A 22,677-nucleotide genomic window follows, 5' to 3' on the forward strand; every position below is an offset into this window, starting at 1 on the left:
GTACGTAGGTCACTTTGACCGAACCACGTTAAATTTGTGTCTTCTTTATATGCTTTAATTGCCGTTATTATCAACTTGCATTGTCTTTGTTATTGTTATTATAACGTTGTTTGGCTAAATTACGCACTACCCAGGCTTCCGATCCTAACAAGAGGTGAGAGAAGCAGCAGAAGCAATGTTACTAGCTTCTTCTCCAGTACTTGTGAGGTAGAAGGATAACCTCCCCTGCCTTGGTGCTTCATAAAATATGGTGTCCATAGTTTGAACTGCTACCATTGTAGAATGCATATTTAGTGCCAATCCTTTGCTAACTAACCATTTGATGTCCAATAAATTCTATCAAAATCTATGTCTTTTTGGAAATGAATTTCTACTTCTACTTAAAGAATTGCTCATACTATACCTGCTCAAATATACTGCCTCGAATTAGACAACCATTATCGTCAAGGACTCGATAACAAGATAATCTCTTTTCAGATGACTATGAGATAAACTTCATTTGAGTTGTAATTGGAACCTTTCCTCTTGGTAAATCCATGGTCTACTAATTCAATAATAAAAGGTAAAGAGCTGAAATCATTTTCTAATTCAAGTAGAAAGATGATGCTTTTCCACGTATAGCAACACATTTCTCTTAAACGGAAATTATAAATTTGTCCATGTCAAATCTTGCTTATATGACACCAAAGTATAAATTCCTGAAAAGTTATTGGCATTAAAAACAGAATATATACAGAGAAAGGGATTGTTTTTGGTATGGAGGAAAATATTTTTCAGTTTCTTAATTTTTCAATTTTTAGTTGGCTTAAATATTTTAGAAAATATTTATCTTATTAACTCATTTTCCTCAAATTTTAGAAAAATGACTTTCCTGTCAAAAGAAGAAAAAATATTTTCTGAAACAGTTTCAATCCTCCCCACTCAACCACCCTCCCCTCACTCTGGCCGCTAGACCAGGGGTTAATCTACTATATTATTGACGGGTTCAATTGAACCCATAACTTTTGACGCGGAGTAAAATATAATAAAAATTCATTATATGTAAAAATTCATTAAAATTACAAAAATAGTAGATATGGACCCATAACTTTAAAAATATAATGAGTTCAATGCTAAAAACTTTAAAAGTCGAACTCATAGTGTTTAAATCCTGGATCTCCTTCTGCGCTAGACCCACCACCCCCGGCACCTACTCACCAGCCCCCGCACCGGCCCTGAATTTACTTCTTAATTAATGGAATTATGGATGTGCACCTAAATTCTTCTTGTTTGTTATTTCTAATGGAGTTAATGTAATGAGAAATAAAAATTTATATTACTATTATTTAATTTGTGCAATATGGTAATATGCATTTATTCTAATCTAAGTATATAATGCAAAATCTAAGCGTTCAAAAGTTATTCTAACACGTGGCATACATCCATAACTCCATGCAATAATAAATGGAGCTAAAATCACAGATGGGATCCTTTCATGTTATTGATGCCATCTGCTTGCAAGTTGTTAAGATGGTTAATTATGTAAAGTGGCTAGACATTTATAAAGTGATTAGTTAGTTAATTTGTAAAGAGGCTATTTTAGCTATTCACTTTAGTTAGACAAGTTTTGTATATATTGTCAATACAAATATCAGAATAAGGTCGGTGGATTCATTTCAAATATTTCTTTCTCTCTCTTCGTTATGCACTCTCTCTATCTCTCTGACCTCTATTATTGCTCGTCTCGAGCTTGAGCGAGGTGAGGGCATGTGTAATCGACATGGTATCAGAGCACGGCCACTCTATTACGATCATCTCCTCTGTTCATTATCTTTCTTCTGTTTAGTATCTCCTTGATTTTGCCCTAATTCGAGTGTCTAAATAGGGGCTTCTTCTTCTAACAGCGTAATACTAGCATAACTAGTTTTGCTTACTCATGGTTGTGGACGATTTGAATGATGTAGCTAGTACATCAGTGAATGTTAGAGTTCAAGGAAATTCCGGAATCGATCCAAGCGATCCTTTGAATTTGCACCCGTCGGATAATCCTCGTGCTACGCTCGTGTTAACTCCTTTCAGTGGAGCTGGTTATTGATCATGGAGGCGGAGTATATTGCAAGGTTTATCGATTAAAAATAAACTAGGCTTTTGTCACGACTCGAAATTTCCACCGTCGGGACCGTGATGGCGCTTAACATTTCACTTGCTAGACAAACCAACGTTAGAGAATCATTAAACCAATTTTTATTCCATTCAGTAAATAACAATAATTAGCTAAGATGAAATATAGTAAGTGCGGAATAATATAAGAACTGCATTAAATTACTACCACCCGGATCTGGAGTCACAATTCATGAGCATTCTATAATTTACTACAAATAATAGTCTGAGAGAAATACAATTGTTTGAATGAGAGAAACAGTAAAACAGAAAAGATAGACGGGGACTTCAAGGTTTGTGAACGCCGACAGATCTACCTTGAATCTCCGGATGGCGGGTCCAACAACTAAAATCTCGATCAACCTTAGACAATACTAAAATCTGCACGAAAAGTACAGAGTGCAGTATTAGTACAACCGACTCGATGTACTGGTAAGTATCGAGCCTAACCTCGATGAAGTAGTGACGAGGCTAAGGCAAGGCACCTACAAATTAACCTGTATAATTTAACAGTGTATATACGAATAACAATAATGAAGAGCTAGACGGAAAATATCGGGAAGGGGAAACATGCTGGGGGAAATACGAGATAAGGAACTACAGCAGAATGATAACTGGCACGACCAATATACTATGAATCAACAGAAACAACGAATACAGTAAAGGAAAAATGCACGGCATCACCCTTCGTGCTTTTACTCTCAATCTCATCATAAAATCAATAGAAACGGTACGACATCACCTTTCGTGCATTAACTCTCATATCATGGTACGGCATCACCCTTCGTGCATTAACACTCACAGTATGGCACGGCATCACCCTTCGTGCTTTAACACTCACAATATGGCATGGCATCACCCTTCGTGCATTAACACTCACAATATGGCACGGCAACACCTTTCGTGCATTAACACTCTCCCTTATCATAATGTAATGCATAAATAACAACATGGAGGTGGAATAACAAGTACAAGCCTTACTTTAACATTTGGTTCCACAATATCAATCTCAACTTTGAAATAAATACTCAATTATCACCAGAGAATCCGTAAACATGATAAGAACGATCAATTTAACAGCACTAGCATAAACAAGTAGCACTTAGGCATAGGAAAGAGACAATATAAGAAAAAAGGAGGAACGGTGAAAAGCAGGTAAATTGGCGGCGCATAAGTACTCGTCACCACACATATACGCCGCTCACATGAATTTCACATAACAAATAGTCTGAGATTCCTAATTCCCTCAAGTCAAAGTTAGACATAACACTTACTTTGCTCCGAAGGCCACTCAATACTCAATCATAGCTTTTCCTCTAGAATCCATCTCCAAACCACTCGTATCTATTCAAAAATGACTCAATTATATCAAATATTTCTAAAGGAAGCAATTACATTGTATAAATTTAGATTTTCCAAATTTTCCTCCAAAAGTCAAAAATCGACCCCTGGCCCGCTTGGTCAAAACCCGAGGTTCAGACCAAAATCCATTTACCCATTCACCCCCAAGCCCAGATATATAATTGATTTTGGAATCCGACCTCAATTTGAGGTCTAAATCCCCAAATTTCTGAAATCCCTAGTTTCTATCCAAATCCCCAACTCTACCATGAAAACTCTAGATTTTAGGTTGAAAATTTATGAAATGAAATGGGTAATTGAAAGAAAATAGTTTAGAATCACTTACCAACACTTTGGGAAAGCAAATATCTCTTGAAAATCGTCTCTAGCCCGTTTGGTTCTTGAAAATGTGAAATAATGGCTAAATCCCATTTTTGATTTTGTTTTAAGTGCTGGGCGACAGTGTTCATCGCGATCGCGTGAACACTGTCGCGTTCGCGAAGAGCAGCCTCCTAAGGACTTACGCGATCGCGGGAGTCTTTATGCGTTCGCGAAGGTTTAGCCTGCCTTACCTTCATGTTCGCAAGACAGGGCTCGCGTTCGCATAGAGTTTCCCAGGTCCCCTGCCCAGCCTAGCTAAAGCTATGCGTTCGCGTTCGACGGGTCGTGTTCGCGTACAGCAACTCCCCCCAATGCTCCGCGTTCACGACCATGGTCTCGCGTTCACGTAGAATAAAATCCTCCCCAGCCCAGGTTCCCATTCGCGATTGCGAGAGTGACTACGCGATCGCGAAGTATAATATATCAGATACCAGATACAGCATAGACGCACCAGATTTTCTAAGTCTAAAACATCTTGTAGCCTATCCGAAACTCACCCGAGCCCTCGGGACTCCAAACCAAACATGCACACAAGTTTATAAATATCATACAAGCTTGGTCGCGCAATCAAATTGCCAAAATAACACCTAGAACTATGAATTGAACACCAAATCGAATGAAATTTTCAAGAAAGCTTTAAAATTTCTATTTTCTCAACTGGACGTCCGAATCACGTCAAACCAACTTCGTTTCTCACCAAATTTCACAAACAAGTCTTAAATATTATAATGAACCTGTGCTAGGCTCCAGAACTAAAATATGAACCCGGTACTAGCAATGCCAAACATCAATCAATTCTTAAAAATAATTAAATTTTCAGACTTTTAATTTTTATCAAAAATTCATAACTCGAGCTAGAGACCTCCAAATTCGATTCCGGGCATACGCCCAGGACCCATATTTTGATACGGACCCACCGGGGCCGTCAAAATATGAATTCGGGCCCGTTTACCAAAAATGTTGACCGAAGTCAACTCAATTGAAGTTTTTAGGCAAAAATTCTTATTTTCTTCAATTTTCAACATAAAAATCTTTCAGGAAACACGCCCGGACTGCGTATGCAAATTGAGGAGGGTGAAAATGAGATTTTTAAGGCTTAAGAGTGCAAAATCGAGTTCTAAAACATAAGATGATCTTTTGGGTCATCACATTTTCCATCTCTAAAATAACCGTTCGTCCTCGAACGGACATAGAAAAGTACCTGAGCTGGTGAAAAGGTGGGGATATCTACTCCGCATATCGGACTCGGACTCCTAAGTAGCTGCCTCAATAGGCTGACCTCTCCACTGCGCGCAAACTGAAGGGTAACTCTTTGATCTCAACTGGCGAACTTGCTAGGCTAGGATAGCCACCGGCTCCTCCTCGTAAGTCAAATCCTTGTCCAATTGGATAGAGCTGAAATCTAACACATGGGACGGATCGCCATGATACTTTCGAAGCATGGACACATAGAACACCGGATGAACTGCTGATAAACTAGGTGGCAACGCAAGCCTGTAAGCCACCCCTCCCACTCTCTCCAGAATATTAAAAGGTCCGATATACTTAGGGCTCAACTTTCCCTTCTTTCCGAACCTCATCACACCCTTCATGGGTGATACCCGAAGCAATACTCTCTCCCCGACCATGAATGCAACATCACGAACCTTGCGGTCGGCATAACTCTTCTGCCTGGACTGAGCTGTGCAAAGTCTATCCTGAATAATTTTGACCTTGTCCAAGGCATCCTGTACCAAATCTGTACCCAATAACCGAGCCTCCCTCGGCTCAAATCATCCAACTGGCGACCGGCACCCCTACCATATAGTGCCTCATAGGGAGCCATCTGAATGCTCGACTGGTAGCTGTTGTTGTAGGAGAACTCCGCAAGGGGCAAGAACTGATCCCACGATCCTTCGAAGTCTATAACACATGCGCAGAGCATATCCTCCAAGATCTGAATAGTACGCTCGGACTGTCCGTCTGTCTGTGGATGAAATATTGTACTCAACTCAACCCGCGTGCCTAACTCACATTGTACAACCCTCCAGAAGTGTGAGGTAAACTGCGTACCTCGATCAGAAATGATAGACACGGGCACACCATGAAGACGGATGATCTCGCGGATGTAAATCTCTGTCAACCGCTCTGAGGAATAGGTAACTGCCATAAGAATGATGTTTGCTGACTTGGTCAGCCTGTCCACAATGACCCAAACTGCATCGAACTTCCTCTGAGTCCGTGGGAGTCTAACAACAAAATCCATAGTGATACGCTCCCACTTCCACTCAGGAATCTCTAACCTCTGAAGTAAACCACCAGGTCTCTGATGCTCACACTTTACCTGCTGGCAATTTAGACACCGAGTTACATATGCAACTATGTCTTTCTTCGTTCGCCTCCACCAATAATGTTGCCGCAAGTCCTGATACATCTTGGCGGTGCCCGGATGAACAGAATATCGGGAATTGTGGGCCTCCTCAAGAATCAACTCACGAAGTCTATCCACATTAGGCACACAAATACGACCATGCATCCTCAAAACTCCATCATCTCCAATTGTAACCTGCTTGGCATCACCGTGCCACACCATGTCCCTAAGGACAAGCAAATGAGGGTCGTCGTACTACCGATCTCTGATGCACTCAAACAAAGAAGACCGAGCAATTGTACAAGCTAGAACATGGCTGGGCTCAGAAACATCCAACCTCACGAACTGATTGGCCAAAGTCTGAACATCTAGTACAAGCGGTCTCTCCCCAATTGGAATATATGCAAGGCTACCCATACTAACTGACTTTCTACTCAAAGCATCGGCCACCACATTGTCCTTCCCGGGATGATACAAGATGGTGATGTCATAATCTTTCAATAGCTCAACCACCTCCTCTGCCTCAAATTGAGCTCCTTCTGCTTGAACAAATACTGCAAGCTCCAATGATCCGTGAACACCTCACATGGCACACCGTAAAGATAGTGCCTCCAAACATTCAGCGCATGCACAATGACTACCAGCTTTAGATCATGAATAGGGTAATTCTTCTCGTGAACCTTCAGCTGCCGCAAAGCATATGCAATAACCTTGCCACCCTGGATCAATACCGCACCCAGACCAATACGAGATGCGTCACAATATACTATATAAGATCCTAAACCTGAGGGTAACACCAATACCGGTGTCGTAGTCAAAGTTGTCTTGAACTTCTGGAAGCTCCCCTCACACTCGTCTGACCACCTGAACGGGGCACCCTTCTGGGTCAACCTGGTCAATGAGGCTGCTATAGGTGAAAACCACTCCACGAATCGACGGTAATAACCTGCCAATCTTAAGAAACTACGGATCTCTGTAGCTGATGTGGGTCTAGGCCAGTTCTGGACTGCCTCAATCTTCTTAGAATCCACCTGAATACCCCCTGCTAATACAACGTAACCCAAGAAAGCAATTGAACACAACCAAAACTCACATTTTGAGAACTTAGCATATAGTTGACTGTCTCTCAGAGTCTGAAGAACGATCTGAAGGTGCTGCTCATGCTCCTCTCGACTGTGGGAGTAGATCAAGATATCATCAATAAATACAATCACAAAGGAATCCAAGTAGGGCTTGAACACCCAGTTCATCAAATCCATGAATGTTGCTGGGGAATTTGTCAGCCCAAATGACATCACTAAAAACTCATAATGCACATACCGAGTCTGAAAAGCTGTCTTAGGAACATCGGATGCCCTAATCCTCAACTGATGGTAGCCAGATCTCAAATCAATCTTCGAAAATACCTTGGCACCCTGAAGCTGATCAAATAAATCATCAATCCTCGGCAATGGATACTTGTTCTTGATGGTAACTTTGTTCAATTGCCGATAATCTATACACATCCTCATCAATCCATCTTTCTTCTTCACAAACAACACAGGTACACCCCAGGGCGAGACACTAGGCCTAATGAAGCCCTTATCAAGCAAATCTTGTAATTATTCTTTCAATTCTTTCAACTCTGGCGGGGCCATGCGGTATGGCGGAATGGAAATGGGCTGAGTGCCCGGAGCCAAATCAATGCAGAAATCAATATCCCTGTCGAGTGGCATCCCTGGCAGATCTGCATGAAACACCTCTGGAAACTCACGAACAACCGGCACTGAATCCATGGAAGGAACCTCCACAATAGAATCATGGACATAAGCCAAATAAGCTAGACACCTCTTCTCGACCATATGTCGAGCCTTCACATAAGAGATAACCCTTCTAGTAGAATGGCCAAGAGTCCCTCTCCACTCTAATTGAGGCAATCCCGGCAAGGATAAGGTCACCGTCTTGGTGTGACAATCTAATATAGCATGATAAGGTGACAGCCAATCCATACCCAGTATGACATCAAAATTAACCATATTGAGAAGTAGAAGATCTACACGAGTCTCAAGACTCCCAATGGTGACCACACATGAACGATAAACACGATCTACAATAATAGCATCCCCCACTGGCGTGGATACATACACATGAGCACTCAAAGAATCATGGGGCACAACCAAATATGAAGCAAAATAGGATTACACATAGGAGTAAGTAGATCCCGAATCAAATAGAACTGAAACGTCTCTACTGCAAACTGAAACTGTACCTGTTATAACAACATCAGATGACTCAGCCTCAGGCCTATGCTTCCGGGGCTGGGCTCCACCACTCTGAACTACGTCCCTACGACGGCCTCTAACTGGCTGGTCTTCACCTCTAACGGCCTGACCTCCACCTTTAACAGTCTGGCCTCTACCTCTAGCTATCTGACCCCTGCATCTAGCTGGTTGAGCAGGTGGTGCAGCAACTGGTGCTGGAACCATGGCACGAGAACTCTGATACTGTGAGTTCCCCATTGCCCGAGGGTAAAATCTAGCAATGTGCCTCGGATCACCACAAGTATAACATAACCTTGGCTGATGTGACTGCTGACCCTGAAACTGACCCATTCGACCTGAGTAACCACCCTGATAACTCTAGAGTGGAGGTGCACTAATAGGAGCTAGTGGTGCATTGTAAGCTAGCTAGTCGGAATAAGGCATATGAGGACCGCGACCACTTGAGGCACCGTGGGATGCCTGGAGTGCTGAATGAAACGGCCTGGGAGGATGGCCTCTACCAAAGGTGCCTCTGCCTCTAGATGAGGCACCGCTGAACTCACCGGAATAACGAGGTCTCTTGTCAGACCCCTGACCTCCCTAAGCAAGAACCATCTTGACTCGTCTGGCGACATTAGCAGCCGCCTGAAAAGAAATCTCACTCACAGTCTCCTTAGCCATCTGCAATCTGATAGGCTGAGCAAGTCCGTCAATAAACCTCCTTACCCTCTCTCTCTCTCTCGGTGGGAAGCAGAAGAATGGCATGATAGGCCAAATCCACAAAATGGGTCTCATATTGAGTAACAGTCATACTGCCCTGCTGGAGACTCCCGAACTGACGGCGACACTCCTCTCTCAATGTGATAGGCAGAAACTTCTCTAGGAAGAGCTGAGAGAATTGGTCCCAAGTAAGAGCAGGCGACCCAGCTGGTCTGGTCAGCAAATAATCTCTCCACCATTTCTTGGCTGAACCAGTCATCTGAAATGTAGCAAAATCGACCCCATTGGTCTCCACTATACCCATGTTCCGTAGAATCCCGTGACAGCTGTCAAGATACCCCTAGAAATCCTCTGAAAAAGCACCATTTAAGTGAACTGGAAAGAGCTTGGTGAACTTGTCAAATCTCCATAAAGCCGTAGAAGACATAGCTGGCCCATCTCCGACCTGTGATGCAATAACCGGCTGAACTACTCTGACTGGCTGAGCTGCTGGAGCCTGATACCGGGGAGCCATCTACTCTGGAGCAGGGATAGTGGGAGTCTGGGCTCCTCCTCTAGCCTGAGAGACGGCTAGTGCCATGGGAAATGCGCCAGTCTAGGCCACACTCTCCATAAGTCCCACCAAACGGACCAAAGCATCCTGAAGTACTTCGGTGGCAATGAACCCCTCTGGAACCTGAGCTGGTCCGGCAGGAATAGTCTAGGCTGGAACCTTCTCATCAAGATCAATCTGAGGCTCCACTGCTGGGGCTGCTGCTAGGGCTCTGGGCTGAGCCCTGCCCCTACCTCGGCCTCTGGCATGGCCTCGGCCTCAGCCCCGCGTAGGAGCTGCCACTGGAGGCTCTGGCTGCTATTTAGCTGAGGAAGCGGTACGTGTTCTCGCCATCTGTGAGAGAATAAGAGTAGAAGAGTTCAATCAGTATTGAAAAAACAACATTGCACGATAGAGGAGAATGTCACGACCCAAACCGACGGGCCGCGACGGGCACCCGGCACCTTACTCAACCGAGTACCAACATAACATATCTTTTTGTATCATGCTATCATAGGTAACTGAGCCGTAAAGTCTGCCGTAGGATAAGTAGAATAAAACATGTAATACCAACTTATACATAACACATACGGGCCTATAAGACCAAAATGATCACTCGTATACTAAATATAGACCGACAAGGTCGTACAATCTTTCATGTATACGATATATGTCTACAAGTCTCTAAGGATACAGAAATGTTATAAAGGTTGGGACAGAGCCCCGCCATACCAATCAACACATTTCCTAATCATACTGACCAATAGCAACTTCGGAGCAAATAGAGCACACCAAAATCTTCCGCTGAGCTGATAGCCTGCTTGGAGGACTCTCGACATGTCTATCGGGACCTGCGGGTATGAAATGCAATGTCCCCATGCAAAAGAAATATCAGTACAAATAATGTACCGAGTATGTAAGGAATGAAAATCAGTAAATAACATATATGAGAGAAATATGGAGTAAAAGACTTGACATGTAAGTCTGAATAGCTCTGTGAATCATTTAATAATATAATGACATGCATATGCGTATAAATGTCATACCATGCATAGGTATATGCGTTCATAACATCATCAAGCCTTTGAGGGCATCCCATCATATCATCTCGGCCACTGTGGGCAAATCATCAACGTATACCAGCTGATCAGATGGTGGTGCGTATATAACGTCGTAACCTTTTTCCATATCCCATATATATATAATATACGCGTATATAACGCCATCTGGTCATGGGTCAATATACATGTATAAATGCATGAAATACATAAGAATTACGTTAATAAGATTTCTTGGATTGTCATAAAAATCAATATGCCTTTCGAATAAACTTTATCAAATACGTATTTTTCTGAGACCCATGAACAGAAATATATAATAATAATTCACACGGAGAATCGATAACATAGACACCCCTAATACTTCTATGAATAGAGTTTTTATGAAAATTGTGCGTTTACTCGATTTATTTGTATCGTATGAATTATGCCAAAAAGAAAGAAGGGATAGCCTTAACATACGTTAATTTCTCATAAGAACTCGATAAGGTCATAGATGAACATTCAAACTTGGATCATATTCAAAAGCATTATCTTCAAGGCATGAATTCCCAAATAATTATCCTTAACAAAGGGTGTTGAATGTTTGTTAACTCCTTCTCTATACCAAATGAAGGGTGAACGTTTATAATAGGCTTTCCAAGAATGAGATCACACCAAATTCACTCACAACAGTAACATAAACCAAATGCCTACCAAGTGCTCCATCATGTTTATTTTAATCCATGAAAGAGATGCCTAATCCTTATAACCATTTCCACGTTCTTATATTGGCACGCTAAAGAGCTAGGTGAATCAGCAAAAACATAACAACTAGGAATATAATATATGGAGTATTAGCAATGGCAAACATGTTTAGTGCACCTAAATTAAAAATGATTACCACTTGACCTATCACCAATTCACTAATAAAATTAGTGGCCATCCAAGAATTTTTGAATTTTAATCTTTCGGTGCATGCGAACACGTGTACAGATTCGTTGCCACCTTTTAATTTGGTTTATGAGTCACTTAGTTTGAAGGGTGGGCTGCGACGTTGAGAAATTTAATCTTTATCCAATAATTTCCTAATTAATTAGGTAATATCCCATTACCAAATAATTAAGAATTATCTCAATTTACTTAAAATACTACTCACTTTTAACATACCTTGTACACCTTACTATCATGGCCATGTGGCACCTTGTATGGTACTAGTCCATAAATATCGGGTATTTTAGCTTGGACCGTATTGTATCCCAAAATGTCAAACTTCGACGAAATTCATTTTCTTCGATTTGCTTACCCTCTCATCATTATGAATTTACTCATCACTTATTTGAAATAGCATATTGCTTATAATCTCAAAATAATCTCATTCCCGAACTTACAACGATTAACTTACGACGAAACTTTAACGTACGAAAATACAAGATGTAATATCTCATTTCCGAGATTTCATCAATTTACTCATGGCGTACTTTTACGTACGAAAACATGGGGTGTAACATCATTCCCCCCTTTGGAACATTCTTCCTCGAATGTTTATTGATGCACTTATCATTCTCATCACCCATAGCTCTTGCGAATACTTTAATACTCCTCTTGCTATTTAGGCAACTGTTCTTTGAATAAATCCAAAGGCCAGAGCATTCCCTCCTTTAGGCCTCTTTCTCATACCATGATATATGGTCGGAATTCTTTCAATCTCGTAACTCTTGCTACCTTCTGTCATGCAGCCTGTACGACCTTTTCTTTGTATGTGCGCCTATGCGACTCTTTTCTCCTTTTTCATCCAGTTTTCAGCCAATCTCTATGCCTCACTTTGTAACCACATACAGAGCTTGATAAGATGTCCCTCTGGGCATCTATAAATACACTGAAGTTCTGTGCTCAGTACTTTGTTAAACTTACGAATATTACTATATCTTATTTCATAGACCTGGTTATCCATTCATATGACTTTACTACATCTAGGTAGTTCACACTATACCATAATTCTTACTTCGATTTATCATTACTGAGGTCTGCTACCGAATTCTAAGTTACTTTCGTTGCTTATCCCATATGTATAAATCTAAGTCCTTTAATGCTTCCTCATTACTATTCATCTTAAGAATGATGGTTTAATCTCATCTCATACTTTGTGACTTTTGTCCATCTATTGTTGATTCACCTCAATATTGATCTACAAATATGCCACTGATAACTTGAAACTTCTTACGTAATACCTTGCCACTAGGGCTTGCGTTGCATCGAGGAATATTTGAAATGATTTTTCTGATCCACCTGGGGGCGATACCATACTTCCATAACTGTATTTCATGGCATCATTACGTGGTTCATCTTATGGGTGCATTTTAATCCTGTACAATTCATGAAATCCCTTTTTTTCAAATCATTACTCAATCGAAGGCGCAAACATCATCCTTTATTTATCACAATTACACCCTCATTCTACTACCAGGGCAGCATTCCATCTCTTCTAAATGTTGTTAGTCTTTGACTCCTTTGAGTTCATTCAGGCTATACTGAGCTTTCCATAACTTAGAGAAATCATCAGCTCTTTTTGTGTTCATGGGCTTAATCCTGAGGACTTATCCATTTTCGTCACCTCCTCACTCGTCTTTTCTTATCCTTACTCCTGTCTTCCTAAAACTTTGTCGTTTTACCATACTTTAGCTTGCGACGTACACATATCTATTAATACTACTCGTAACCTTCCTTCAACTTGCTTGCATCATAGATTTCCTTATATCATCCTGGAATATCAAGTGAGACATCACATCGTCTGTAACCCTTCTTTACTCTCTTAATTATACTTCTCGATACCTAGAAACCATAGGTCGGAAGACATGCCACTGACAACGACGCTATCATTCCTGGATACTGAATCCTAACGCTTCTAGCCCTTTATCTGAAGTATAGATTATTCATAACCTTTTATACCTGAGTATCTCGTACGTTGTTTACCTTTACCTTACTTACCTTAAAATCTCGCATCACATCTTCTATTTCTTTCATGACCTCCCTTCCACATAGGTATGATTCACATCCACAACTTAAAGCTCTATTATAATACTTGCACCTCTGGCACATACACAATCCGGTGGGAGCTTCATACTGACTTTTTATGTGGCTATTACTTTTCTAACTGGCTTTCTCGTAGAGTCGTTATAGAATATGGTTATTGTACTATCTCTCTTGTACCTTTGATGTTAAGGGTGATTCTCCAATGATCTCAATCATGATTTCTATAATTTTCTGGGTCCAATAATGAGACTCCTGATTTACTTAGTTGATGTAACTCTTTTAGTTTCCTCTTCCCTATGATCAGCCTATATGTAGGCTTAAGCTATCCTCCGATCTTCGGCTCATGGTATTAGTTATTACTCTAGCTTTTCATGGGCATATGGAATATGTATGATACAATCTTCTAACAATTCAATCCTTTGTCTATGACCTGGACTCAATTTTTATTTTAACTTGTATCGGAGTCTTCTACGGCTGTATGATTGTCAACATACATACTGCATGGATAATACTCTGAAATCTTAAGTGCATTCATAAGGCACCTCACTCTTGATCATCGATCGAATAATTCCTTTCGTTCCTTCTCAGCTTTCTTTAAACGTAAGTAATTACTTTTCCTGGTCTTTCTGCCCCTTGTTGCGTGCATACTTGGCTTATCTTGGCACTCAAGAATACTATAATCCTATGTAACCCATATGATCTCGAATACCACTTACTTCATGTTCATTAGTCACGATAGGTGCCACTTTCTTATGGAGTGCATACAATGTTGTAGTGAGACTGTTATTACAAGATCATTTCTTCTTCAAGTTACTATGCTTAGGTTGAAGCCTTCTTCCTTATTTCCTCAACTAATCTTTTGTTGTAGTAATTAGGAAAGACCTTCTGACTCTTGTAAAGTTGCGAGCTTATTACATCGTATACTCGACGGAATTTTTGATGTCCTTCCTCGCCTATAATTATTTGTAATTACTTACCTCCATGCCCTTGTGCTTGTAGGGTTGCTCTTGAACTGATATTTTGACTGTCTTCCCAGTGGCACTCTCTTTTATTTCCGTAACACTCATACGGTACCTTTAACTACACCAACTCCTATCTGAATATTTCTCAAGGGTCACGATGTCATATCTGCGATACTGAATTCCCCATGTTAGGGTTTACTATGTTTATCTTGCACGATCTGTTGATTTGTCTGTATCCTCTTGTCTAGCCATAACTAGGCTCTTCCTGAATCAACTGCTAACTATTCGTTGGCCCATTCTCATATCAATATTACGCGTAATCTTTCTTGGGTTATTTCCTTTGTCTTAACTTACCTCTCGCACTAGCTCCTTATTTATCAATAACATCTCGAGCAGGAACCCTTACCTCCTCTCCTTGATGTTGTATTTCATAATGTTCTGGAATCGTAGCATATCTGTAAGATTTGAATAAGTGCAATCTTATCCCTTTCTCATTCTTATCGCATTCTTCCTTCACTATTCTATAGTTACTAGAACCACTTAATTCTGACTTAATGCCACATCACTCCATATTCCCCCTTTAGGGGAGTACTCGGATTTAGAGCTACGACGATCTACCAATAGATGTTTTAGCTCTTCCTCTTTGGTGTCTTTTCACATCATCGATGACCCTTACCCGCCTTGCGGTAATCCTTCTGTACTAAGGATAACATAATTCCTTACCCACGAGGGTGACACTTAATGTAACTGGCACACATAGCCCCTTAAGCTTAACTTTGCTCACATTGCTTGCTTTACGGAAACGTCTTCTTGAATGACCTTTAAAGGTTATTCTCCTGTCGTCCATTTTATTATCGCTGGAACGCAATATGAAATTCTCATGATACCTTATTCATGTTTAGTTTACCTTGTTCACTAGCCCATACTGATTTGTATTACTCTAGGGATATAACTTTTCCTTCTGATAATCACGTTAGAGTCACGAAATTATTTCTCGAAATGAGGATATGACTTTATGGCCTATACTCTTTTGTCGTCTTAAGGCCTGTCACCTCTCATCTTTTCCTTCACTTGACTATAGACTCTGTAATACTGTCATTTGTTTTTGATCTACCGTTGTCATCCATGTATCACATCTTACTCATAATGCTTTATTATCTCTCTTCTGATTTCCCTGCAAATACACTTTATTCTGAAAACTTCAACAAGACATTCTTTTACTTTTAGCTCCCCTTGCTCCATCCACTGGCTCTTCAGGTTGCCTAACATTCTCTCTCTACAGAGGATGGGAGCCACACCTAAGATAATATTTATCCCTTCCAGGCTTCTAGTGCCTATCTTTGTAGTACCCATATCTAGTTGTACTATTTTAGAGTGCACCATCTGGGTGTCTCACAAGGAGATCTATTAGCACATTTGCAATATCCTTTATAAATGTCAGCTAACGCTAACAATCTATCCACCATTTTGGGTTACCCTAACCCTAACTAGATCCTGATATCATGCCTTCTCTTATACTACTTTTATTAGCCCTCATAGTGTATAACTAAGATGGGTGTGGCCAATTATACATACCTTTATTACTATTGAAGGTAACTCAAAATTCTTATATCTCCCTTCCTAAATGGTAAATAATGATAATCTTCACTAGCTGGGTACATCGTACCCTTTTTCATCTTGCTTCTTTTACTTGTTGTAGCTTGTACCTCCTGATTCTCTCGTCGCTTTTCACTATATAGGCAGATAGATATTCATGCCTTAGGGCTCCGTAACAAGAAGCTCACACGTCTTAGTACACACATGATCTGCTGGAGACCTTATATTTACTCATCATAAGCATGATGTAAAATCGAGTTCTTCTGACTCAACCCTTTTACAGTCGTATTCAATCCCTTACCAACTGTCTTTCTAGAGGTAGTCATCGTCCTATTATGAATAAGATAGAGTTGAGGAGAGTGAGTTCTTACAACTGAACTCTACCACACGATATAGAGTACGAAGAAAGAGTGACAGACCTAAATGCCTTGTAGCCTCATGCTTATAAGTATGGTGCACAACATACCCATAAACAAGACTTTACTAGACACGGCTTGTAGACTCCCTAGGACAGAACTGCTCTAATACCACTTTTGTCACGAGCGAAACCGATAGGCCACGATGGAAACCCGGTACCTTACTCAACCGAGTACCAACATAACATATCTTTTCGTATCATGCTATCATAGGTAACTGAGCCGGAAAGGCTGCCTTAGGATAAGTTGAATAAAACATGTAATACCAACTTATACACAACACATACGGGCCTATAAGACCAAAATGATCACTCATATAGTAAACATAGGCCGGCAAGTTCGTATAATCTTTCACGTACATGATATATGTCTACAAGCCTCTAAGGATACATAAATGTTATAAAGGTCGGGATAGAGCCCCGCCATACCAATCAACACATTTCCTAATCATACTGACCAATAGCAACTCCGAAGCAAATGGAGTGCACCAACATCTTCCGCTGAGCTGATACCGTACTTGGAGGACTCTCGATCTGTCTATCGGGACCTGCGGGCATGAAACGACAGCGTCCCCAGGCAAAAGGGATGTCCGTACAAATAATGTACCGAGTATGTAAGGAATGAAAATCAGTAAATAATAGACATGAGAGAAACATGGAGTAAAAGACTCGACATGTAAGTCTGAATAGCTCCGGGAATCATTTAATATTATAATGACATGCATATGCGTATAAATGTCATACCATGCATAGGTATATGCGTTCATAACATCATCAAGCCTTTGAGGGCATCCCATCATATCATCTCGGCCACTGTGGGCAAATCATCAACGTATACCAGCTGATCAGATGGTGGTGCATATATAACGTCGTAACCTTTTTCCATATCCCATATACATATAATATACGCATATATAACGACATCTGGTCATGGGTCAATGTACATGTATAAATGTATGAAATACATAAGAATTACGTTAATAAGATTTCTTGGATTGTCATAAAAATCAATATGCCTTTAGAATAAACTTTATCAAATACGTATTTTTCTGAGACCCATGAACAGAAGATATAATAATAATTCACACGGAGAATCAATAACATAGACACCCCTAATACTTCTATGAATAGAGTCATTTATGAAAATTATGCATTTACTCATTTCGTTTGTATCGTATGGATCATGCCAAAAAGAAAGAAGGGATAACCTTAACATATCTTAATTGCTCATAAGAACTCGAGAAGGTCATAAATGAACATTTAAACTTGGATCATATTCAAAAGAATTATCCTCAAGGCATGAATTCCCAAAGAATAATCCTTAACTAAAGGTGCTAAACGTTTGTTAACTCCTTCTCTATACCAAATGAAGGGTGAACGTTTATAATAGGCTTTCCAAGAATGAGAGCACACCAAATTCACTCACAACAGTAACATAAACCAAATGCCTTCCAAGTGCTCCATCATGTTCATTTTAATCCATGAAAGAGATGTCTAAACCTTCTAACCATTTCCACGTTCTTGTATTGGCACGCTAAAGAGCTAGGTGAATCAGCAAAAACATAACAACTAGGAATATAATATATGGAGTATCAGCAATGGCAAACATGTTTAGTGCACCTAAATTAAAAATGATTACCACTTGACCTATTACCAATTCACTAATAAAATTAGTGGCCAGCCAAGAATTTCTGAATTTTAATATTTCGGTGCATGCGAACATGTGTACAGATTCGTTGCCACTTTTCAATTTGGTTTATGAGTCACTTAGTTTGAAGGGTGGGCTGCCACGTTGAGAAATTTAATCTTTATTCAATAATTCCCTAATTAATTAGGTAATATCTCATTACCCAATAATTAAGAATTATCTCAACTTACTTAAAATACTACTCACTTTTAACATACCTTGTACACCTAACTATCATGGTCATGTGGTACCTTGTATGGTACTAGTCTATAAATATCGGGTATTTTAGCTCGGGCCGTATTTTATCACAAAATATCAAACTTCAACGAAATTCATTTTCTTCGATTTGCTTACCCTCTCATCTTCACGAATTTACTCATCACTTGTTTGAAATAACATATTGCTTATAATCTCAAAATAATCTCATTCCCGAACTTACAACGATTAACTTACGACAAAACTTTAACGTATAAAAATACAGGATGTAATATCTCATTTCCAAGCTTTCATCAATTTACTCATGGCATAATTTTACGTACGAAAATATGGGGTGTAATATCATTCCCCCCTTTGGAACATTCGTCCTCGAATATTGACTGATGCATTTATCATTCTCATAACCCATAGCTCTTGTGAATACTTTAATACTCCTCTTGCCATTTAGGCAACTTTTCTTTGAATAAATCCAAAGGCCAGGGCATTCCCCCCTTTATGCCTCTTTCTCATACCACTGTATGTGGTCGGAATTCTTCCAATCTCGTAACTCTTGCTACCTTCTGTCATGCAGCCTATACGACTTTTTACTTGTATGTGCGCTTATGCGACTTTTTTCTCATTTTTCATCCAGTTTTTAGCCAATCTCTAGGCCTCACTTTGTAAGCACATACAGAGCTTGATAAGATGTCCCTCTGGGCATCTATAAATACACTGAAGTTCTGTGCTCGGTACTTTGTTAAACTTACGAATATTGCTATATCTTATTTCATAGACCCGGTTACCTATTCATATGACTTTACTGCATCTAGGTAGTTCACACTATACCATAATTCTTACTTTGATTTATCATTACTGAGGTCTGCTACCGAATTCTATATTACTTTCGTTGCTTATCCCATATGTATAAATCTAAGTCCTTTAATGCTTCTTCATTACTGTTCATCTTAAGAATGACGGCTTAATCTCATCTTATACTTTGTGACTTTTGTCCATTCATTGTTGATTCACCTAAATATTGATCTACAATATACCACTGATAACTTAAAACTTCTTACGTAATACCTTGCCATTAGGGCTTGCGTTGCATCGAGGAATATTTGAAGTGATTTTTCTGATCCACCTGGGAGTGATACCATACTTCCATAACCGTATTTCATGGCATCCTTACGTGGTTCATGTTATGGGTGCATTTTAATCCTGTACAATTTATGAAATTCCTTTTTTTTCAAATTATTACTCAATCGAAGGCCCAAACGTCATCCTTTATCTATCATAATTACACCCCCATTCTACTACCAGGGCAGCATTCCATCTATTCTAAATGTTGTTAGTCTTAGACTCCTTTGAGTTCATTCAGGCTATACTAAGCTTTCTATAACTTAGAGAAATCATCAGCTCCTCTTGTATTCATGGGCTTAATCCTGAGGACTTATCCATTTTCGTCACCTCCTCACTCGCCTTTTCTTATCCTTACTCTTGTCTTTCTAAAACTTCATCGTTTTACCATACTTTAGCTTGCGACCTAAACATATCTATTAATACTACTCGCAACCTTCCTTCAACTTTCTTGCATCATAGATTTTCTTATATCACCAGCTACTACACTAAATTGAAAAAGCTTTAGGAAGAATTGAACACTTTGAGTAAAAGGTCCCAGTACAGCTGTAATTGTACTTGTGGTTCCAAGGAAAACTTCTACAAAACTGAATAGGATAGGCGGTTAATACAATTCCTCATGGGTTTGAACGAGACATACACTGTAATTTGAGGAAGTATTCTCATGATGAACCCATTACCAACATTGGCTCAAGCCTTTTCTTTGCTGATACAAGACGAGAAACAGAGGGAAATCAAACCAAACACTCAACTGTTTATTGAGTCCACATCATTGAATGCCACTATCTCGAGGTCCAACACCTACAGGACCAATTATTCACCGAACAATGGCAACCACAGTGGTTATGGAAGGGGAAGGCCCATGTGTGACTACTGTAAGAAACCAGGGCACACTAAGGACAGGTGCTATAAACTACACAGCTACCCTGATAATCCTGGATATTCACGCAATCAAAATCAAAATCCCAATCAAAGCTTCAATCAAAAATCAAGGTTTCAACTGAAATCAAAGTTTTAACAAAGGAAAAAAGGTGGTGGCTAATGCTCATCCTGACACATCCTGCAACAAGGTAGAGGACGCTAACGACCTGAATGAAGATCAAAATATCAGTTTATCAAAGGAGCAATATGGATAGATCATGAATTTGCTGGAACATTTTCAAGCTGGGAATGGAAGAGAACATGCAAATGCTGCCAATTCTATCAATTGAGCTGTGAACTTTGCAGGTATAGTAGTATGCACTTGCTAAATAGATTTTGGTAAATTGTCATGTAAGTGTTTCAAAAATAAGACTAATTCCTGGATACTAGACTCAAGGGCTTCAAATCACATGACCTTTAATAAATCCCTACTCACTAACATTATGACATTACCTTATCCACTCCTTGTTGTCCTCCCAAATGGCTATAAAGTAAAAGTAACAGAAATTGGTAGTGAAACACTTGTGCCTGACATCACCCTACATAAAGTAATGTTTATACCCGCTTTCAAATACAATCTAATTTCCATTCACTGTCTAGCCAGTTCCAACTCCAAGAGCATAGTAGCTTTCACTGATCATCTTTGCATTCTGCAGGCCCCTTCAATGAAGAGGCCTCTGGAGATTGGTAAGGCTTGTGATGGTCTGTACTTTCTTTGTCCAAAGTGTTTAAGGAACAGGTACTCAAGTTTTGTAGTCAACAATTCAGTTTCTTGTCTTGATAATGGAACTTACTGCACACACACAACTCACCCTGTCATGGTCATTCATCCGTATATAGTTTAATTTCCACAAATAAGTGTGTATCTTTCCCCTTTGTAAATAGTTCAATCTCAAGCAATAAAAATCAGAGTCCTAATCTGAATTCTTGTGCATCCACTGGTTATGATATGAATATTGTGTGCCATAATAGGCTAGGGCATGCACCCTTTGTCAAGATGAGAGGGATCTCCTCTATCCCTATCCTTTTTCCATCCAAACAACATTTTTCTGTTCCATCTGTCTAATGGCTAGACAAGGGAGACTATCATTTCCCCAGAAAACCAATTTCACCACTGAAACTTTCCAATTACTCCATATAGACATATGGGGACCTTATCATGTGGCAACACATGATAATTACAAATACTTTCTTATAATGGTAGATGATTATAGTAGGTGCACTTGGACCAATCTTCTAACCTATAAAAGCAATGCACTACAGGTTATAAAAACCTTTGTTTCCATGGTTGAAACCCAATTCAACACCAAAATCAAGACTATTAGATCTGACAATGGCTCAGAATTTACCAGTACAGAAGCAAACATGTATTTCCAATCCAAAGGCATTATTCATCAAAGGAGCTGCCCTATACATCACAACAAAATGGCATAGTAGAAAGAAAACATAAATATCTCCTAGAAACTGCCAAGGCACTCTTGTTTCAATCTAAATTACCTGTGAAGTACTGGGATGAATGTATTTTGTGTGCAACTTACATCATAAATAGACTACTTTCTTCCCACAGTCACCCTAAATCCCCATTTGAATTACTTTACAAAAGACCAACATATTCTCATATGAAGAGCTTTGGATGCCTATGTTACCCTTCTGTGCCAAAGATGCATAGGGACAAATTTGAACCTAGAACATTACCACACATATTCATTGGTTATCCCTATGGAGTCAAGGGGTACAAGGTCCTTAGTCTTGCCACTAAGAACATACATGTCTCCAGGGATGTTGTCTTCATTGAAAGTGTGTTTCCCTTCACTATATCATCTGAAAATACATCTTTTCCTTTTATTTTTAACTCTGTCCCTTTCATTGATCACACTTCTAAGGATGATAAATATCTTTATGATAGTAATGATGGTACAAGTGTTACACATAGTCAGCCTTTAGAGCATGATACTCCTTCATTACCTATGAGATCCTCCAGGTTAACTGAA

This window comes from Nicotiana tomentosiformis, chromosome 6, assembly GCF_000390325.3.
Source record: "Nicotiana tomentosiformis chromosome 6, ASM39032v3, whole genome shotgun sequence".
Lineage (NCBI taxonomy): Eukaryota > Viridiplantae > Streptophyta > Magnoliopsida > Solanales > Solanaceae > Nicotiana > Nicotiana tomentosiformis.